We start from the raw sequence: 16,935 nt of genomic DNA, 5'->3' as shown, positions 1-16,935 counted from the left end.
ATAAAACATCAAATTTAACTGGGTATAATTTATAGTAAAAATAACTTACTGTTTATCTGAAATTCAGATTGAACTGAGTATCCTGTATTTCTATTTGCTACTCTGTCAATTTTAGTTACCAACCAAGTTGAAGTATAGGTAAATGATGACAGTTTCACAGGTGATGAAATAGAATGAAGCTCAGAGAGACCGTTTCCCCAAAGTCAGCTGCCTGAAAAAGACGGCAAGAGACATGATTTGAACCTGGATTTGATTCAAGGGGTAGATTTGAATTACCCCTTCAGTTTCAATAACCAAGGGCAATGGCAAGAAAGTGAGAGGGAAATGATAGATGGCAGAAACTGCAGACCTGAGGTGGGGGCTAGCTGCTTCACCCTCTAGCACAGGTCTCCTCTGCGTGGGAGAACCAGCTCTGTATTTGACTTTGTGTTTCTTCATTTTGTTTGCTGAACTTTCTGAGACCTGCCTGGCATAACAGTTGTCTTCCAGACATATCACTGTGCTATATGATATCCTATAAATCATATCCTATAAATAGCCCAAGCTCTACCAAGTTTCAACACCTGGCAGACCACCTCTACCCACATTTCCTGATAAGGTAGGAAGAAGGAGTTAAATTCCAGACCCCTTAACTGGGCTAGCTGGCTGCTGAGACTCATCCCATAGGGCTTGATAGTATGAACACTAACATGAAAACTTGCTCTCATTCATTAATCCTTGATAGTTTTAACAATAACATAAAGAGCAGCTATTCTGTGCTTTCTTTGTGAATCTCCTACATGCATCACCTTGTGTAATCAACAGCCTTAGGCAGAAAATACTGTTTTCCTCAAGGAGGCAAGTAACTTGCCGGAGGCCCTTGGTCAGAGCCAAAATTCCCGACTAATTGGTTTGCCCAAAATTTGTGATACACAGCTCTCTCCCTCCCCGAGTGCCAGGAAACTAAACTTGGAGATGGTGGCTGTTGCTCCTCACAACTATTCCAATTTCAATAGAAAACACAGGAAGGTCAAGGATGGAAATGAGCCCCTCTCTGCATTTATTGTCCCTACTTCTCAAGAGGATGCCTGAGTAGAAACAGTCCCTACCCCCCTCACCGCCCCTCCTCCATTCTTTCCTAATTAATCTTGTGTGCCATAACTCGTGTTAGGGGCTTCTTTTCTAAAACTGTCCACCAGTTTCCAAAGTGCCCCACCTGCAGAATAGGATCTGTGTCTCTAATGGGACCCAGGATGAATGAATAGGGTCTAATTATTTGGATTTTTAATTCAGTGAGCAAAGCAATTGCCATTTACTCTTCAGCAAGTTCTGCAGCTATTGCAACTCCTTGGCAATTAAAGTACAAGATGAAACATGTTCTGTCCTGCCAAAAACTTCAGGAGGAGGGTACCTAACTCTAAGCCAAATCAGGAAATAAACTTTGAACATTGTATTAAGAGTGTAAAGAGAATGAAACTAGATTCACCCTCTTATATAAGAAGTTTAAAAGTTTTAATCATAAGAGAGCCACGAAAAGGACAGTGTTCAAAGATAATTACTGATACTAACATAACACTTCCGCAAATTCATAACAATATGTTTTGAGGAAGGATTTAGAAATAACCTCTTCAGTTTATGTATGTTTAAAAAGTGTCAGGGAATCCTTATTAGAAATGCTGATCTAGACCCTTGCTACTTAGTTTAGTCCAGAAACCAGTAGCTCTAGTACCTGGGAGCTTATTAGGTTCTCAGGCCCAATCCCAGAATTATTGAATTAGAATCTGCATTTTCACAAGATATGCTAATGATTTCTTTTCTTTTCTTTTTAAGATTTTATTTGCTTATTTGAGAGAGCAAGACAGAGAGAGTACACTCACACAAGCCTGGGAAGAGGCAGAAGAGGAAGAAACAGACTCTCCACTGAGGAGGGAGCCCAATGCAGGACTCAGTCTCAGGACCCTGGAATCATGACCTAAGCCAAAGGCAGATGTTTACCAGACCAAGCCACCCGGTGCCCTTACAAGATCTCTGGATGATTTCTATGCAATAATCTAGACAGGTAAATGGAAATAGCAGCTGGCCTGGCAGTGGTGTTTGTTCCTGGGTGAGGCATGCGGGTAGGAGGAAGGATGAAGCCCAAAGTGATCCCCAGGTTGGGAGGGTTCAGACTGGGAGAAGTATTGGGCAGGCAAGACAAGCGGGTGGCATATGTGTGTATATATACACACAGTTGGCCCTTGAATATCATGGGGCTTGAAATGCATGAATAAGTCCACATATATGCAGCTTTTGCCAATAAATATAGTATAGTATAGTAAATATATTACAGCACCATAAATGTACTTTCTCTTGACTGATTTTATTAGTAACATTTTCTTTTCTCTAGCTTACTTTATTATGAAGAATGCAGTATATTAAAGCATATACAAAATACATGTTATGGTTTTATATTATCAGTAAGGCTTCCAGTCAACTATAGGCTATTATTAATAATTACGTTTTGGGGGAGTCAAAAGTTATATATGTGGATTTTCAACTGTGCAGGGGGTCAGTGCCCAAAATCCCTACATTGCTCAAAGGTCAACTGTATATTTCTTCCTGTTTCAGTTTTGGTAGTTTATAAGTTTGCAGGAATGCATCCATTTCTTCCATATTTTCTACTTTGTTGGCATACATACAACATAATGCTAATACATTCTTATAATTGTATTTATTTGGTATTTGTTGTGATCTCTCTTCTTTGATTCATGATTTTATTTATTTGGGTTTTTTTTTTCTTTTTGATAAGTCTGGTCAGGGGTTTGTCAATCTTACTAATTCTTTGAAAGAACCAGCTCCTATTCATTGGTCTGTTCTACTGTTCTTTTGTTTCTGTTTCATTGATTTCTGCTCTAATTGTTAGTAATTCTCTTCTCCTGCTGGGTTTAATTGCCCTTCTTTCTCCAGCTCCTTTAGGTGTAAGGTTAGGTTGTGTATTGTGATCTTTCTTGTTTCTTGAGAAAGGCTTGTATTGCTATGGACTCCCCTCTGAGAACCACCTTTGCTGCATCCCAAGAGTTTGGAAGAGTTCTATTTTCATTTTCATTTGTTTCCATGAATTTTTAAAATTTTTCTTTAATTTCCTGAATTTCCTGGTTGATCCTTTCATTCATTGGTAGGATGCTCTTTAGCCATGTATTTGAGTTCTTTCCAAATTTCCTATTGTGATAGAGTTCCAGTTTCAAAGCATGTGGTCTGAAAACATGCAGGGAATGATCCCAGTCTTTTTTTTATCAGTTGAGACCTGATTTGTGACCCAGTATGTGATCTCTTCTCGAGAATGTTCCATGTGCACTCGTGAAAAACGTGTATTCTGTTGTTTTTGGATGGAATGCTCTGAATATATGTGTGAGGTCCACCTGGTCCAGCGCATCATTCAAAGCCCTTGTTTCCATGTTGATCTTTTGCTTAGATGAAGAGTGGGGTGTTAAGGTCTCCTACTATTGTTGTATTATTGTCGATGTGTTGAGTTTTGTTTTTAGTTGGTTTATTTAATTGGCTGCTCCCATGTTAGGGGCATACATATTTACAATTGTTAGATCTTCTTGTTGGATAGACCCTTTAATTATGATCTCTTATTACTGTCTTTGGTTTAAAATCTAATCTGTCTGATATAAGGACTGCCACCCCAGCGTTCTTTTGATGCCCATTAGCATAACAAATGGTTTGCCATGCCCTCATTTTCCACCTGGAGGTGTCTTTAGGTCTAAAATGAGTCTCTTACAGACAGCATATTGATGGGTCTTGCTTGTTAATCTAATCTGATACCCTGTGTCTTTTGACTGGGGCATTGAGCCCACTTACATTCAGAGTAACAATCGAAAGAAAGGAATTTAGGGAATTGGATTGCCTGTAAAGGCACTGTTTCTGTGGATTGTCTCTGTTCCTTTCTGCTCTGTGTTGGTTTGGGCTCTCTTGGGATCACTTAAGGGATCCCCTTTAATGTTTCTTGCAGGGCTGGATTCATGATCACAAACTCTTTTAGATTCTGTTGGTCCTGGAAGCCCTTTCTCTCCTTCTATTTTGAATGACAGCCCTGCTAGACAAAGTATTCTTGGCTGCATGTTTTTCTCATTTAGCACCCTGAATATATCATGACAGTCCTTTCTGGCCTGCCAGGTGTCTGGGGATAGGTCTGCGGCCAGTCTAATGTTTCTACCCTTGTAGATTATGGACTTGTCCTGAGCTGCTTTCAGGATTTTCTTTTTGTCTCTGAGATTTGCAAGCTTCGCTATTAAACGTCAAGGTGCTGACCTAGTTTTAATGATTCACGGGGGTTTCTCTGTGCCTCCTGGACTTGAACACCTGCTTCCTTCCCCATATTAGGGAAGTTCTCTGATTTAATTTGCTCCAATATACCTTCTGCCCCTCATCTCTTTCCTCTTCTTCTGAGACTCTAATTATTCGAATGTGCTTTTGCTTTATGGTCAAGGTTATCTCTCAGATTCTCCCCTTGTGATCCAGTAGTTGTTTATCTCTCTTTTTCTCAGGTTCTTTATTCTCCATCATTTTGTCCTTTATATCACTGATTCTCTGTTCTTCTTCATTTATCCTAACAGTTAGAGCCTCCATTTGATTGCATCTCATTAATAGTCTTTTTGATTTTTGACTCGATGAGATTATAGTTCTTTTATTCCTCCAAAAAGGGATTCTCTCACGTCCTCTCTGCTGTTTTCAAGCCCAGCTAGTATCTTCATAATTGTTATTCTGAACTCTAGTTCTGACATTTATATCCATACTGATGAGGTCCCTGGCAGTCAGTACTGCCTCTTGTTCTCTTCTTTGAGATGGGTTTTCCATCTTGTCATTCTGTCTAGAGAAGAATAGATCAATGAGAGAGCAAAGTATTAAAATGGCAACAATGACCTTGGAGAAATATACAGTAAACACAACAGAAGAGACCCGAAACCAAAAATAAAATAAAATAAAATAAAAAGCAAAAAATAATAATAATAATTAAGATTTTTAAAAAAGAGAATGTAATCAGACCGGTGAGCAGAACAGAGGAACACACTGGATCCTGTGTGTATTTTGTTCTGTTAGAAAACTAGATCCCAACATTGTAAAGAAAGAAAGACTTATCGATGTTTGAAAATAAAATTAAAAACAATGAAAGGATAGAATGTAACTGTAAAAATGAAAATTTAAAAAAAAAAGACAGCATTTAGATAGGTGAAGAGAACAGCGCCATACACTAGATTTTGGGTGTATTTTGGTCTGTTTGTTAGAAGGAACTACATCCCAAAATTATAAAGAAAGAAAACCGTATGTCTCCAAGAATAAAATGAAATACGATGAAATGATAGAATGTAACCGTAAAAATGAAAGTTAAAAAAGACCCCCCCCCCTAAAAAAAAGGAGTTGATAAACATAAGAATTTGGTTTAAAAGGAAAGAGAGACCAAAAATTAAAATGTAAAGGGTAAAGAATTACAGGGAAAAATCCAAGAACTCTGTGTACTGTTTTCCCTAGCACTGGAGTTTTGCAGTTGTCCCTGATCCCCAGACTTGGTCTTAGCTCAGAGTTCTTGCTGTCTTCAGGGGGAGGGGCCTGCCGCCCTGATTCTCAGGTTATCTTTGCCCAGGGCAGAACTGCACCGCCCTTGCCAGGGGCCACACAGAATTGCTCTCTGTGGCTTTTGTTCCCTGAAAGCTTCTGCACTGCTTTAGAGGATGAGAGTGAACCTGGGGGGCCTCCCAGTCTCCAGCCCTGGAGCCTAAAGCTCAGGGCCCCACTGCTCAGTGCTCCCTCAGAGAAAAGCAGTCAGTCCCTCCTGTCTCCCTGGGTTCCGTGTATCCTCTGTGCTCACCTAGGCTGTGACTGAGCGGTTATGTCTTAGGCACGTGACCCTGGTTCCATTCAGTAAATTGTGCAGACCCCGTGGCGTGCACCTGTGCTGCTCCTCCTGGGGGCAGGTCGGGAGGTACCGCCGTGGTTCTGCCGCTTGCTGGGCCTCTGCTTTGGAGTGCAGTTGCCAGAAGGTGCCGTGGTTCATGCTTTATGGCAAGCCCAGGCTGAAAGCCCAGCTGTGGGCTCGCTGATGGCAGCCGGCTTCCCTGGGTGGGTGCCTGGGAACTCTGCAGCACTCAGGCACCCCCAGTCTTCCTGCGCCCCCAGAGATCCTGAGACCACGCTGTCCCACTAGGACTCTGACCTGCTTCGCCACTTGAGCGCCTTTCAGGCAGGGCCATCCTCAGGGGAGCTACTCTGACAGTTCTGATTTTGCTCTGCTGCTCTATCACTTTCTAGTAACTGGCTGTGGGGGCTCCCTCCCCTTGTGTTGTATCTTCCCATAGATCACCTTGGATTCACTGCTCTGCACCTTCTATCTTGCAGGAAGTGGTTGTTTTCTATTTTAGAATTGCAGCAATTCTTTTCTAGATCTTGGGTTGAGTTCACAGGTTTCAGAATGATTTGACGGCTGTCTAGCCGAGTTCCTGGGACCAGATGAAGCTAAGGTCTCCCAGGCAGCTACCATCTTCGAAAAACGCTTTGTTGTGGATGTGAAGACCTGGATTCTGTTCTAAACTCCCGCAAATGCTGGTTGTGGAAGCGACACCTTCTGGCACACTTGGAGTACTGCATGCTAGCCGGCCCCCTGGGAGGGGCTATTGTTCAGGTTAGCCTTAAAAGGAGAGTTCAAGGGGTCCCTGGGTGGTGCAGCGGTTTGGCACCTGCCTTTGGCCCAGGGTGCGATCCTGGAGAACCGGGATCGAGTCCCACGTCGGGCTCCGGGTGCATGGAGCCTGCTTCTCCCTCTGCCTATGTCTCTGCCTCTTTCTCTCTCTCTCTCTCTCTGTGACTATCATAAATTAAAAAAAAAAAAAGGAGAGTTCAAGTCTACTGACCAGGTTCAGTTTCATCACCAGGTGACCCTGGCACGGAGCATGTTGCTTGGAGAGTTAATAATGTCCACTGTTCAATGTTACAGGTTGTTCCTGGCCACAGGCCTCATAAAGAGAAACAAGCACACTTATCATCTAAAGCATGGTGGTGTGTACCAACCCAATTCTCCTTACCCCATACTTTTTGACCAACCGAAAAGGACACTTCCTAGGACCAAACATTAAATGGAGTCTTTGCAACAGTGACCACCAGTCCACACCCTCTTTGACTGATACACGTAGGCAACTTGTTATGGTGGTTGTGGCTCATATTATTCTAGTGGGCCCTGAGACAGAGGAGGAAAGAACCCATAAATATGATAATGGGGTTCCTAACTTCATAGGAATAAAACAGTGTATGGCTATTTAAATGTATTTCTTAAAAAAAAAGTAAAAAATAAAAAGCTAGGGCGCTGTCACAAAGTACCAGAAATGGGAGTGTAAGCAATAGAAATGTATGGTCTTCCACCTCTAGAAGTCCAAGACCCAAGCTTTCAGCAAGGTTTTGTTTTTTGGTTTTTTGGTTTTTTTGTTTTGTTTTGTTTTGTTTTGTTTTGTTTTGTTTTCCATCACAGGGAAGTGCAGGAGAATCTGTTCCATGCCTGTCTTCTAGCTTCTTGGGATTTTTCTGGAAATCTTTGGTGTTTCTTGGTTTGTAGACACTTCATTTTAGTTTTTGCCTTCATGTTCAGATGGCATTCTCCTGGTGTGTATATCTCTCTCTTTACATGGTGTTCTTTTATAAGGATTCTAGTTACATGAGACTAGAGACCCACTCTTCTCCACTATGACTTGACCTTAAATCACTGCATCGGCAATGACCCTATTTGCAAATAAAGTCACATTTGGAAGTGCTGGAGGGTTAAGATATCAATTTGTAACTGTTTGTCCCTTGGTTCCCAAAACTCCTGTCCTTCTCACATGCAAAATACAGTCACTCCATCCCCATGTTCTCAAGTCTTAATCCATTTCAGCATCAACTTTAAGTCAAAGTTTCTTCTAAATCAGGTATGGATGATATCCAGGGTATGAGCTGTCCTAGGAAACATTCTTCTCTGTCTGGGAATCTATAAAACCAAACAAGTTGTCTGCTTGCAAAATTTGAAGATAATGGGGATCCCTGGGTGGCTCAGTGGTTTAGTACCTGCCTTCGGCCCAGGGCGTGATCCCAGAGTCCTGGGATCGAGTCTCTTGTCGGGCTCCCCGCATGGAGACCGCTTCTCCCTCTGCCTGTGTCTCTGCCTCTCTTTCTCTCTCATGAATAAATAAAATCTTTAAAAAATTTTGAAGATGAAACAGGCATAGGACAGACAATCCCATTCCAAAAGGGAGAATTTGGGGGATTACATTTACGAGTATTTACCAATATCTGTGCCTGTGTTTCAATTTGTATTTGGGGAATACTGGCCATGTTCTCTGTCTCACCTAGCATTCTATAGCAAGCTCCCTCAACTGGAGAGAAATTTTATTTGGCTCCCCTGTTATCCATATACAAATGCTCATTATTCTCTTTGAAAGGAAGTAGCATCTTGAAATTCAGTGCTTTAGGCACCATACCCCTCTCCTACCAAACAGACACAGCCATACACACTCGTTCACACACAAAAGAATACCATGAGGGCTGTCTCTTTTGAACAAAGTATTGTGTTTAAAAAACTGTAAGATTGGGGGTACCTAAGTGGTTCAGTTAAGCATCCAACTCTTGATTTTGGCTCAGGTCCTGACCTTGGGGTTGTGAGATTGAGCCCTGCATCCAGCCCTATTCAGGCTCTATACTCCATGCTGGATGCTGGGTATGGAGCCTGGTCAAGATTCTCTCTCTTTCTCTGCTTCTCCCACTCCCTTCCTCCCACACTTTAAAAAATAAAACAAGACAAACCTGTAAGATAGGCCGTGTGTTGATCATTTCAAAAGCTAGGTGATGGATACATGGAGCTTCATTATATTATTCTCTCTACTTTTGAATATATTTGGAATTTCAACAATTAACAATTTTAACAATTTGTTAATACAAAACAAATTTTAAACAATTTTTTTAAATGGAAAAATTGAAAAGGAAAAATGAGGCAAGATTTCATTCTTTTTATGGCTGAATATTATTTCATTGTATATATATGTATACATATATATATACTATATCTTAGCTATTGTAAATAATGCTGCTATAAACATAAGAATGTGTGTAGCCCTTTGAATTGGTGTTCTTATATTCTTTGGGTAAAGAGTGAGAAGTTCAATTGCTGGATCAGTTACCAGAGACAGGGGCGTGGGAGGGATGAGTGATATAGGTGATGGAAATTAGGAGTGTCCTGGTTTTGATGAGCACTGCGTGATGTATGGAAGTGTTGAATCACTATATTATACACCTGAAACTGACTGGAATTAAAATAAAAACTTAAAAAAAAAGAAGAAGAAGAAATGGAAAAAAGTGTCATGGATCCCAAGCAAGTTGGAAACCTAGCACAGCAAAGTGCATTAGATTGTGAGACTTGAGAATAATTTTCTTTGGATGGATGCTGTCCTCCAGGTGCACTGGGTTGGCAATAGCCTCCTGGAACCAGGATGTGGCCCTGCCCTCTGGAACTACAGGGGAGCTGGTCTCTGCAAGGACATTCTTCCCCTCTCCTTTTTATTCTTTATTTCTTTTCTTTTAAAACTTTTTAGTTTAAATTCAATTTAGTTAGCATCTAGTATATTATTAGTTTCAGGGGTAGTTCCCTTTTCTTAAAGAAGAATAACACATGTTCACTGTGAAATAGCTGTATTGTCCAGTTTCTTGCCTAGAACATCCCAGAAATCCAAAAGCCTCCCTTCCTTTTTTTAAAAAGATTTATTTATTTATTTATGATAGACACACTGAGAGAGAGAGAGAGAGGCAGAGACACAGGCAGAGGGAGAAGCAGGCTCCTTGCCGGGAGCCCAATGTGGGTCTTGATCCCGGGACTCCAGGATCACGCCCTGGGCCAAAGGCAGGCGCCAAACTGCTGAGCCACCCAGGGATCCCCACCCTCCCTTCATTTCTTGCAGTCTCTGCCCCACTTCAGTCCACACTTGCAGAGTGTCTGCAGAAATGGATGATGAGGTCCACAAGGTCCTATGTCTAATCTCTTGGTGTTCCCTCTAGAGCACTTTCTCATTTGTTGCAATATAGACAGGCCAACAATTTTCCAAATCTTCAAGTTCTCTTTCCTTTATGCTTAAAAATTCCTTTTTCAGTTTACTTTTTTCCCCTTGCATTTTACAATAAGCAGCAAGGAGAAAACAGGCCATGGATTCAACACCCTGCTTAGAAATTTCCTCAATTAAATATCCAAGTTCTTTCCATGGAGTTCTACCTTCCACCCAATAGAAGAACACAAGTCAGCTGAATTCTCTGCCACTTTATAAAGTGGATCACCTTTCCATCAGTTTCCAAAAACATGTTTCCCACATCTATCTGAGCATCCACCAGAAATGCTTTTAATGTTCCTATTTCTACTGATGGTTTCCTCAAGGCAACCAAGGCTTTCTCTACCAAGCACTTCAAACCCTTCCAGTCTCTACCCATTACCCAGTTCTGAAGCCATCTCCACATTTTTAGGTATCTAAGGTAACAGTACCTCATTGACCAATACTCAAGTCTGTATTAGTTTGCTGGGCAGCTGTTACAAAGTACTACAAACTTGATGGCTTAAACAATGGACAATGCACTCAGTTCTGGAGTCTAGAAATCTGAGATCTGCAGGTTCCTCCTGAGGGCTCCAAGGCAGAATCTGTTCCACACCTTCTGTGTAGGCAGTATTCTCTCTGTGTGTCTCTTGTCTCTTCACACGGTGTTTTTTTTATAAGATCATCAGTCATGTTGGATTAGGAGCACATCCTCATGGGGCAGTGTGACCTGATCTTAACTGCCAACAATGGTATTTGCATGTAGGGTCCCATTCAGAGGTGCTGGAGTGGGGGGCTGTTAAGATATCAACACAGAAATTTGGAGCGAGTGGGGAGGATACAATTCAATCCATAACATCCAGAATATATTTTCTCTCCTAATTTCTCCTCCAAAAAGTAAAAGCTGTCCATGAGAGATATGCATGTACGTATTTCATGCTTCCAGAACAGGTATGCCAACAGGTCATGCTGGTGAAAGTTCTGAGAATCCAACGAGGACACAAACCGGCTGAGGAGGAAAAGCTGGAAAGCAGCAAGAATTCTTCCTGTCCCTGCATTGTGAGCTGAACCCACCATCATCAGCCAAGTCCCTGGGGTTCCTTCAGACCAGATGACTCAGTCGAGTAAATTACACAATGGGGATGAGAATGGATCCAGGGTTTGTGGCCGCTCCCTTTGCTTAGCGGCCATTTGCTTGATGATTGAAATTTATCTGAAGAAACAGAGACCAAGCTCTTTGAGGTGGGGAGCATACAGGAGGAAATCCCCTCTGTGAAGGGCTCTCCACCCTTTAATGCTATCCCATAGGACTCTCGGGTAGAGCTCTAGTTAGTAAGCACTTTGGCCGATTGATTTCCTGTGGTATGAATTTCTTTGAAGATCTCCCTAACCTTTCAAAGAAAGCATTTATATGTCCTCACGGGACAGTCTTGTTGAGCTGGAAATCTTGTTGACTCAGAGAGAGAAGCCTGAGTCACCCGTTTTGTTCCTGGCTCTGTTGGAGAAAGAACATTATCCAGTTAGATGGACTATTTAATAATGAGTGGGGAAACATGCAGCTAGTGGTGCCCCAATGGGGAACTGGGAGCAGCGGGGAAACCCATCTGATCCAGCAGTGTGCTCAATCTGAGATAGACTTCTGCTTGCCTGTCTACATTATGGGAAATGGGGGCAGGGGGTGGGCATCTGAGGTACAAGGTGAGTCTGGCTTCTAGTCAGTTCCCACCATTTCCTGGAGCCTTTATTTGGTAAAAGAGTGGGGAATGGCTCTCTAGAGAGGAGCTGGGTTTTTTTTTTTTTTTTAACTAATGAAAGGAAATAAGGCTTCTTCTGAGCATTTCCTGGGATCCCCAAATTTTAAGCTTAACAAGTATTTCCAAGGTGAGAAAAAAAATACTAACCTTTGGGAAATGGTTTTCAGGTTCATGTCTGGGCAAGGATTCATCAAATCAGTGCCTCATTTATTAAAGAACAATAGCCCCCACCCCACCCACCAAAACAAACAAAAGAAGGAGTAAAAACTTCCAAGCGCTTCAGTCTTGATTTCCAGGGCACATTCAGTCCCCAGTTGTAGATTCCAAGTAGAGGACTTAGGACAAGACAAATATCTTTTGGTAGTTCTGGGTAATGGACAGAAGGTAATGTAGGATATATTTTAGCCTGATCATCTAGGAAATGTCAATAAATGTGCTATGGCTTTAGGAGTTCTCCTTATATATCCTTATACATCAGATGTTCTAATTTCCAAGTCATATCTCACACAATTATAAAACTTGGCTGCTGGAAGGGCTTTTAGCAAGCACTTCTGGTTTTCTTATTTTGCAAACGAAAAAACAACAACCACAACACGACAACCTCAAAGAGGAGAAGCTAGGGCCCAGAGTCCGCCCCGTATTAGTGGCTGCCTCTAGAGCAAAGGTACCCAAACTGTGAAGTGCTTCAGAGTCACCAGCAGGGCTTGTTAAAACACTGATCTTGGGCACACACACCACCACCACCATCACCACCACCCCCCACCCCCGCTGGAGTTTCTGGGGCTGGAGAATTTGCATTCCAGGCAGTGCTGATGCAGGAGGTCTGCAGGGGGCCTAGGTTAAGGACCACCAGTCCAAAGATTGAAAATGAGAAGAAAAGGCAAGTGGAAGTGCCAAGGAACTAAAGGGTTCCTTGTGGGTTTTTTATTGTGTTGGAAGAGCTCTTTGGGTTACATAGACAGAAACTAACACAGATTAACTTAATTAATAAAAGCCTCTTATGAAAATATAGAATATTGAATGAATTTTAGATATTGTAAGACTATAGACAGACATTTTTTTTAAAGGCAGAGAATGTCAATTCAAAGCAAGACTGCACTGGAAAGACGGGTACTGCAACCCCGCCAGGCTTTCAGGTGCAGTTTAGAGCTGAAAAGTCATTCAGAATGCAATGAGTAACCTGGGTAGCACCTTGCCTCTAGAAGCTGAAGAAAATTTTTGCTCTCATGAAATGTAAACTTAGCTGTACAATGGAACCATCAAAGGAGCTTTTAAAAATAAAACAAAACAAAAACAACTGAAGTCTGAGTCCCATTGCCAGAGATTGTGAAATAATTGATTTGCCGAGTGTACAGAACATCGGTATTTTTGAAAGCCTGCCAGGTGATTCTCATTTGCTTCGCCTCTGAGTCACCACTGTCTTTGCTTCTGGAGGCCTTTGAAGGAGACAGTCTACTTCCTCATCTTCCACTCTGTGGAACAGGTAAGCTGCTTATTATTCAAGGTCTCTGCTACCTGTCCTCTGGCACCACCGCTTGTCTATCTGTTACTGCCACTGCCAACTGCCTGACTCTCTCCTGAATCTTGGTTTCACATCTGAAAAAGACAATATCTAACTAGTCACTTTTTATCCCAATTGGACAAAACTTTCACACGAGGCCAACTGATAGGCTAGTTCTTAGCCAGTGCCCTCCCACAGCTCCATCGGCTAGCAGTGCTGACGATGGTGGGTCATGAAGGGTAAAGCATGGTGACTCCATGGAAAGAATCCTTTAGAATGAGACAGTCGGGGGATCCCTGGGTGGCTCAGCGGTTTAGCGCCTGCCTTCCGCCCAGGGCGTGATCCTGGAGTCCGGGAATCGAGTCCCGCGTCGGGCTCCCTGCATGGAGCCTGCTTCTCCCTGTACCTGTGTCTCTGCCCCCCTCTCTCCCGCCTCTCTCTCTAGGTCTATCATGAATAAGTAAATAAAATCTTTAAGAGAGAGAGAGAGTCGGTGTAGGATTGTCAGATTGCACAAATGAAAAAATGGAATGCCCACTTAAATGTGAATTTCACACAAATAATAATTTTTAAATATATGCATGTCTCCTGCAATATTTGGTGCATGCTTATACTTAAAAACTACTTTTAGGGACATCTGAGTGGCTCAGTCAGTTAAGTGTCTGCCTTCGGCTCAGGTCATGATCCCAGCGTCCTGGGATTGAGCCCCACGCCGGGCTCCCTGCTCAGGGAGGAGTCTGCTTCTCCCTCTCTCTCTGCCCCTCCCCACCCCACCCCTACCTCGTGCTCTCTCTCTCAAATAAATAAATAAAATTTTAAAATAAAATACTTATACCCACATACTACATGAGTGATAGGTATACTAAAAATTTCCTCCTTGTCTAAAATTCGAATTTAATGGGATATATTGTCTTTTATCTGGCAACTCTAAAGAGGTGGGAAGGGCAGCCCGGGTGGCTCAGGGGTTTAGCGCCACCTTCGGCCCAGGATGTGATCCTGGAGACCCAGGATCGAGTCCCACGTCGGGCTCCGTGCATGGAGCCTGCTTCTCCCTCTGCCTGTGTCTCTGCCTCTATCTCTCTCTGCGTCTCTCATGAATAAATAAATAAAATCTTAAAAAAACAAATAAATAAAGAGGTGGGAATACCTTTGATCCCATGTTTTGGCCTACCCAGTATCTCCAGTGCTATGTGTGCCAATGTTTCATGTCCGACTTGCTAGAGGAAATGCCAAGGTGATGTCACTAAACTGGAAGCTGGAAGAGATGTGCAATAGCACATCGTTATGCAGTGTGTATCCACCATAGAGACATGATATACTATATAGCCTCAAGATAGAGTGTACTAAAATGGCTCAGAAGTGGCAAGTTTTGAGTATTTATTTAATATCTTTGTTTTAAATATAATGCATTCAGTTGTAAGCTTTTGAACTTTAATTTTTAATAATGGCTGGGTTTAACAACTAGTTCATGAAATTCCTGAGAATTTAACATTTTGCTCGTGCAAGCTGGCAGGAGCCGACTGTAGCTCACCACTAAAAGTCAAGCATATTTCAGGAAGAAAATAGTTTGCTAAACCCAAATTGCTGCTTCAGAAGCACAAAGGAACTTAGAGTGGATTAAAAGAATAATATGCCACGTACTTTGTAGTGCTTTATGTTTTTTTATTTGAACTGTCATAAATTATGGTAGAAAATAGTAATACCTGAAATACATCCCTAAAACAACAAAAAAATTTTATTTCAGTACATTGTAAGGTATTAATGACTTAAAAGGAAAATAGTCCTAGAGTGGTTTTGCAAAAATGATTCACAGTTGAATAAATCCAATGTATTTTGATATACTTCAACAAACTTTCTGCCATATCTGTTAAGTAATCATACTTTTTATTATAAAGAGTTAAATGATGTGAGCATAATGTGTACTGCCACTGATTTTCCAGAACAGCTAAAATCTCTGGCCATACAAAGGTAATTTCAGTTGTGTAGTTTGTTATTTTGCACTTATTTTGAACCATTTTAGGGGAATTTTAAAACTAAAAGTGTAGTACTTGTGTAGTTTGTTATTTTGCATTGTTTTGAACCAATTTAGGGGAATTATAAAGCTAAAAATGCAGTACTTGGCACTACCAGTGGACTGTGAAGATATAAAGCACCAGGGATTCCTATTATAGTGAAGATTGTTCTTGTGATATTTGGAAAACAACTCAGTGCTAGACAGAAAATGAACAATTTACTTTTTAAAAAAAGATGTTATTTATTTGAGAGAGAGAGAGAGCATGAACTGGGGTAGAAGCAGAGGGAGGAGAAGAAGGCTCCCTACTGAGCAGACAGTCCAATGCAGGGCTTGATCTCAGAATCCTGAGATCATGACCTGAGCTGAAGGCAGATGCTTAACCAACTGAGCCACCCAGGTGGCCCACAAATTGCTTTCTATAATAAAAATTGACACTAAAAATTATTTCAAATTATACAGCCATCTAAAGTTCTTATGTAACTTGAAGTAGCAAACAACTCATTATGTCACCAAAGAGTAGTGAGCTATACCGTGCATACAGTCACTGGATAGTAGCTATACAGGAATTGTTTTTGTACTCTAGTTACCCAGGAACCCGGTAGGAAAGAAACAATTTAGAAGTGCCCAATATTTAGTACTAAGATTTGCAGTTCAGAGAAGCATGCTGATTTCCTAATCAATCTTAAAATTTTTTTCCTTTGTTATATTTCCTTTCTAATTTAGTACATCATTTTTTCCAATATTTTTAAAATAATGTATATGAAAGGAACAGGGAAATACACATAATTGTTTGACCTGACATTGGTTTCACCAAAGGAAATAAACAAAGTTAAAATATATCCAGGTCTTTCACAGTTAAATTTTCTGAAGTACAGCCTGTTTACAGTTACTTATGTTTAATATTCAATTCACTAACAAGTTTAGTTTTTCTTAAAAGATTCCATTCAACTTAATTTCAAACTCAGGATATTGAGTTCATCTTGATTTTCCATTTATAAGTAAAGTAATTTTGCATATCCTAGTAAAACTCAAGTATTCTTTAACCAAAGTTCCCCTAACAGTTTAAACTCCCCTGGACAAATAACCTATTTATAAACTTATTCAATAAGTTACCTTAAACCAGTGGTTCTTAAACTTCTGGGAAGTTCACTAAAACACAAATCAGTGACCCCACCTTATAATTTCTGACAAAGAAGACCTATGGTGGGGCCCAAGGATATGTATATCTAACACATTTCCAGATGTTGATGCTCCTGGTCTGGAGACCATGCTTTGAGAACCACTATCTTAATCCTCTAAACCAACAAATACAGATGTCAAGTATCTGATTTTCTTGAATACTTCAAATATCTAATGAAGCAGCCAACTGGGATATATAAGCAAGATCTTTCTTAGTATTTAGCTGTTATAAGTTAGGTTCTCACCAACATCCAAATCCAGCTTATAAACTTGATCAAATTATTCTACATGCTAAATTACAATAGAAAGTATAATCCCACATTTCAAGTAAAAAATCACATGGCTAATATATCAGATTCTCGAAAAAGTCAGAATACAGATGCCTTAAATGATAAGATATGCAAGGTTCATGTCAGTAAGAACAAAGTTTATAAACAG

General features: G+C 41.0%; 1 long non-coding RNA gene across 2 annotated transcripts; it reads left to right on the top strand.

The window, feature by feature from the left end:
• The first annotated feature begins 1,529 nt into the window (after positions 1-1,529).
• Positions 1,530-13,168, top strand: LOC121474480. Of its 2 annotated transcripts, none has more exons than XR_005983410.1 (3): positions 1,530-1,616; positions 1,810-2,038; positions 10,996-13,168. It is a non-coding gene; the product is annotated as an uncharacterized LOC121474480 (long non-coding RNA). The 2 variants fall into 2 exon arrangements; XR_005983411.1 differs by having other exon boundaries at positions 10,948-13,168.
• The last annotated feature ends 3,767 nt before the right edge of the window (positions 13,169-16,935 follow it).

The sequence above is a fragment of the Vulpes lagopus genome, chromosome 13 (genome assembly GCF_018345385.1).
Source record: "Vulpes lagopus strain Blue_001 chromosome 13, ASM1834538v1, whole genome shotgun sequence".
Lineage (NCBI taxonomy): Eukaryota > Metazoa > Chordata > Mammalia > Carnivora > Canidae > Vulpes > Vulpes lagopus.
The sequence above is the reverse complement of the archived record's forward strand: the minus strand, read 5'-3'. Positions and strand labels throughout refer to the sequence as shown.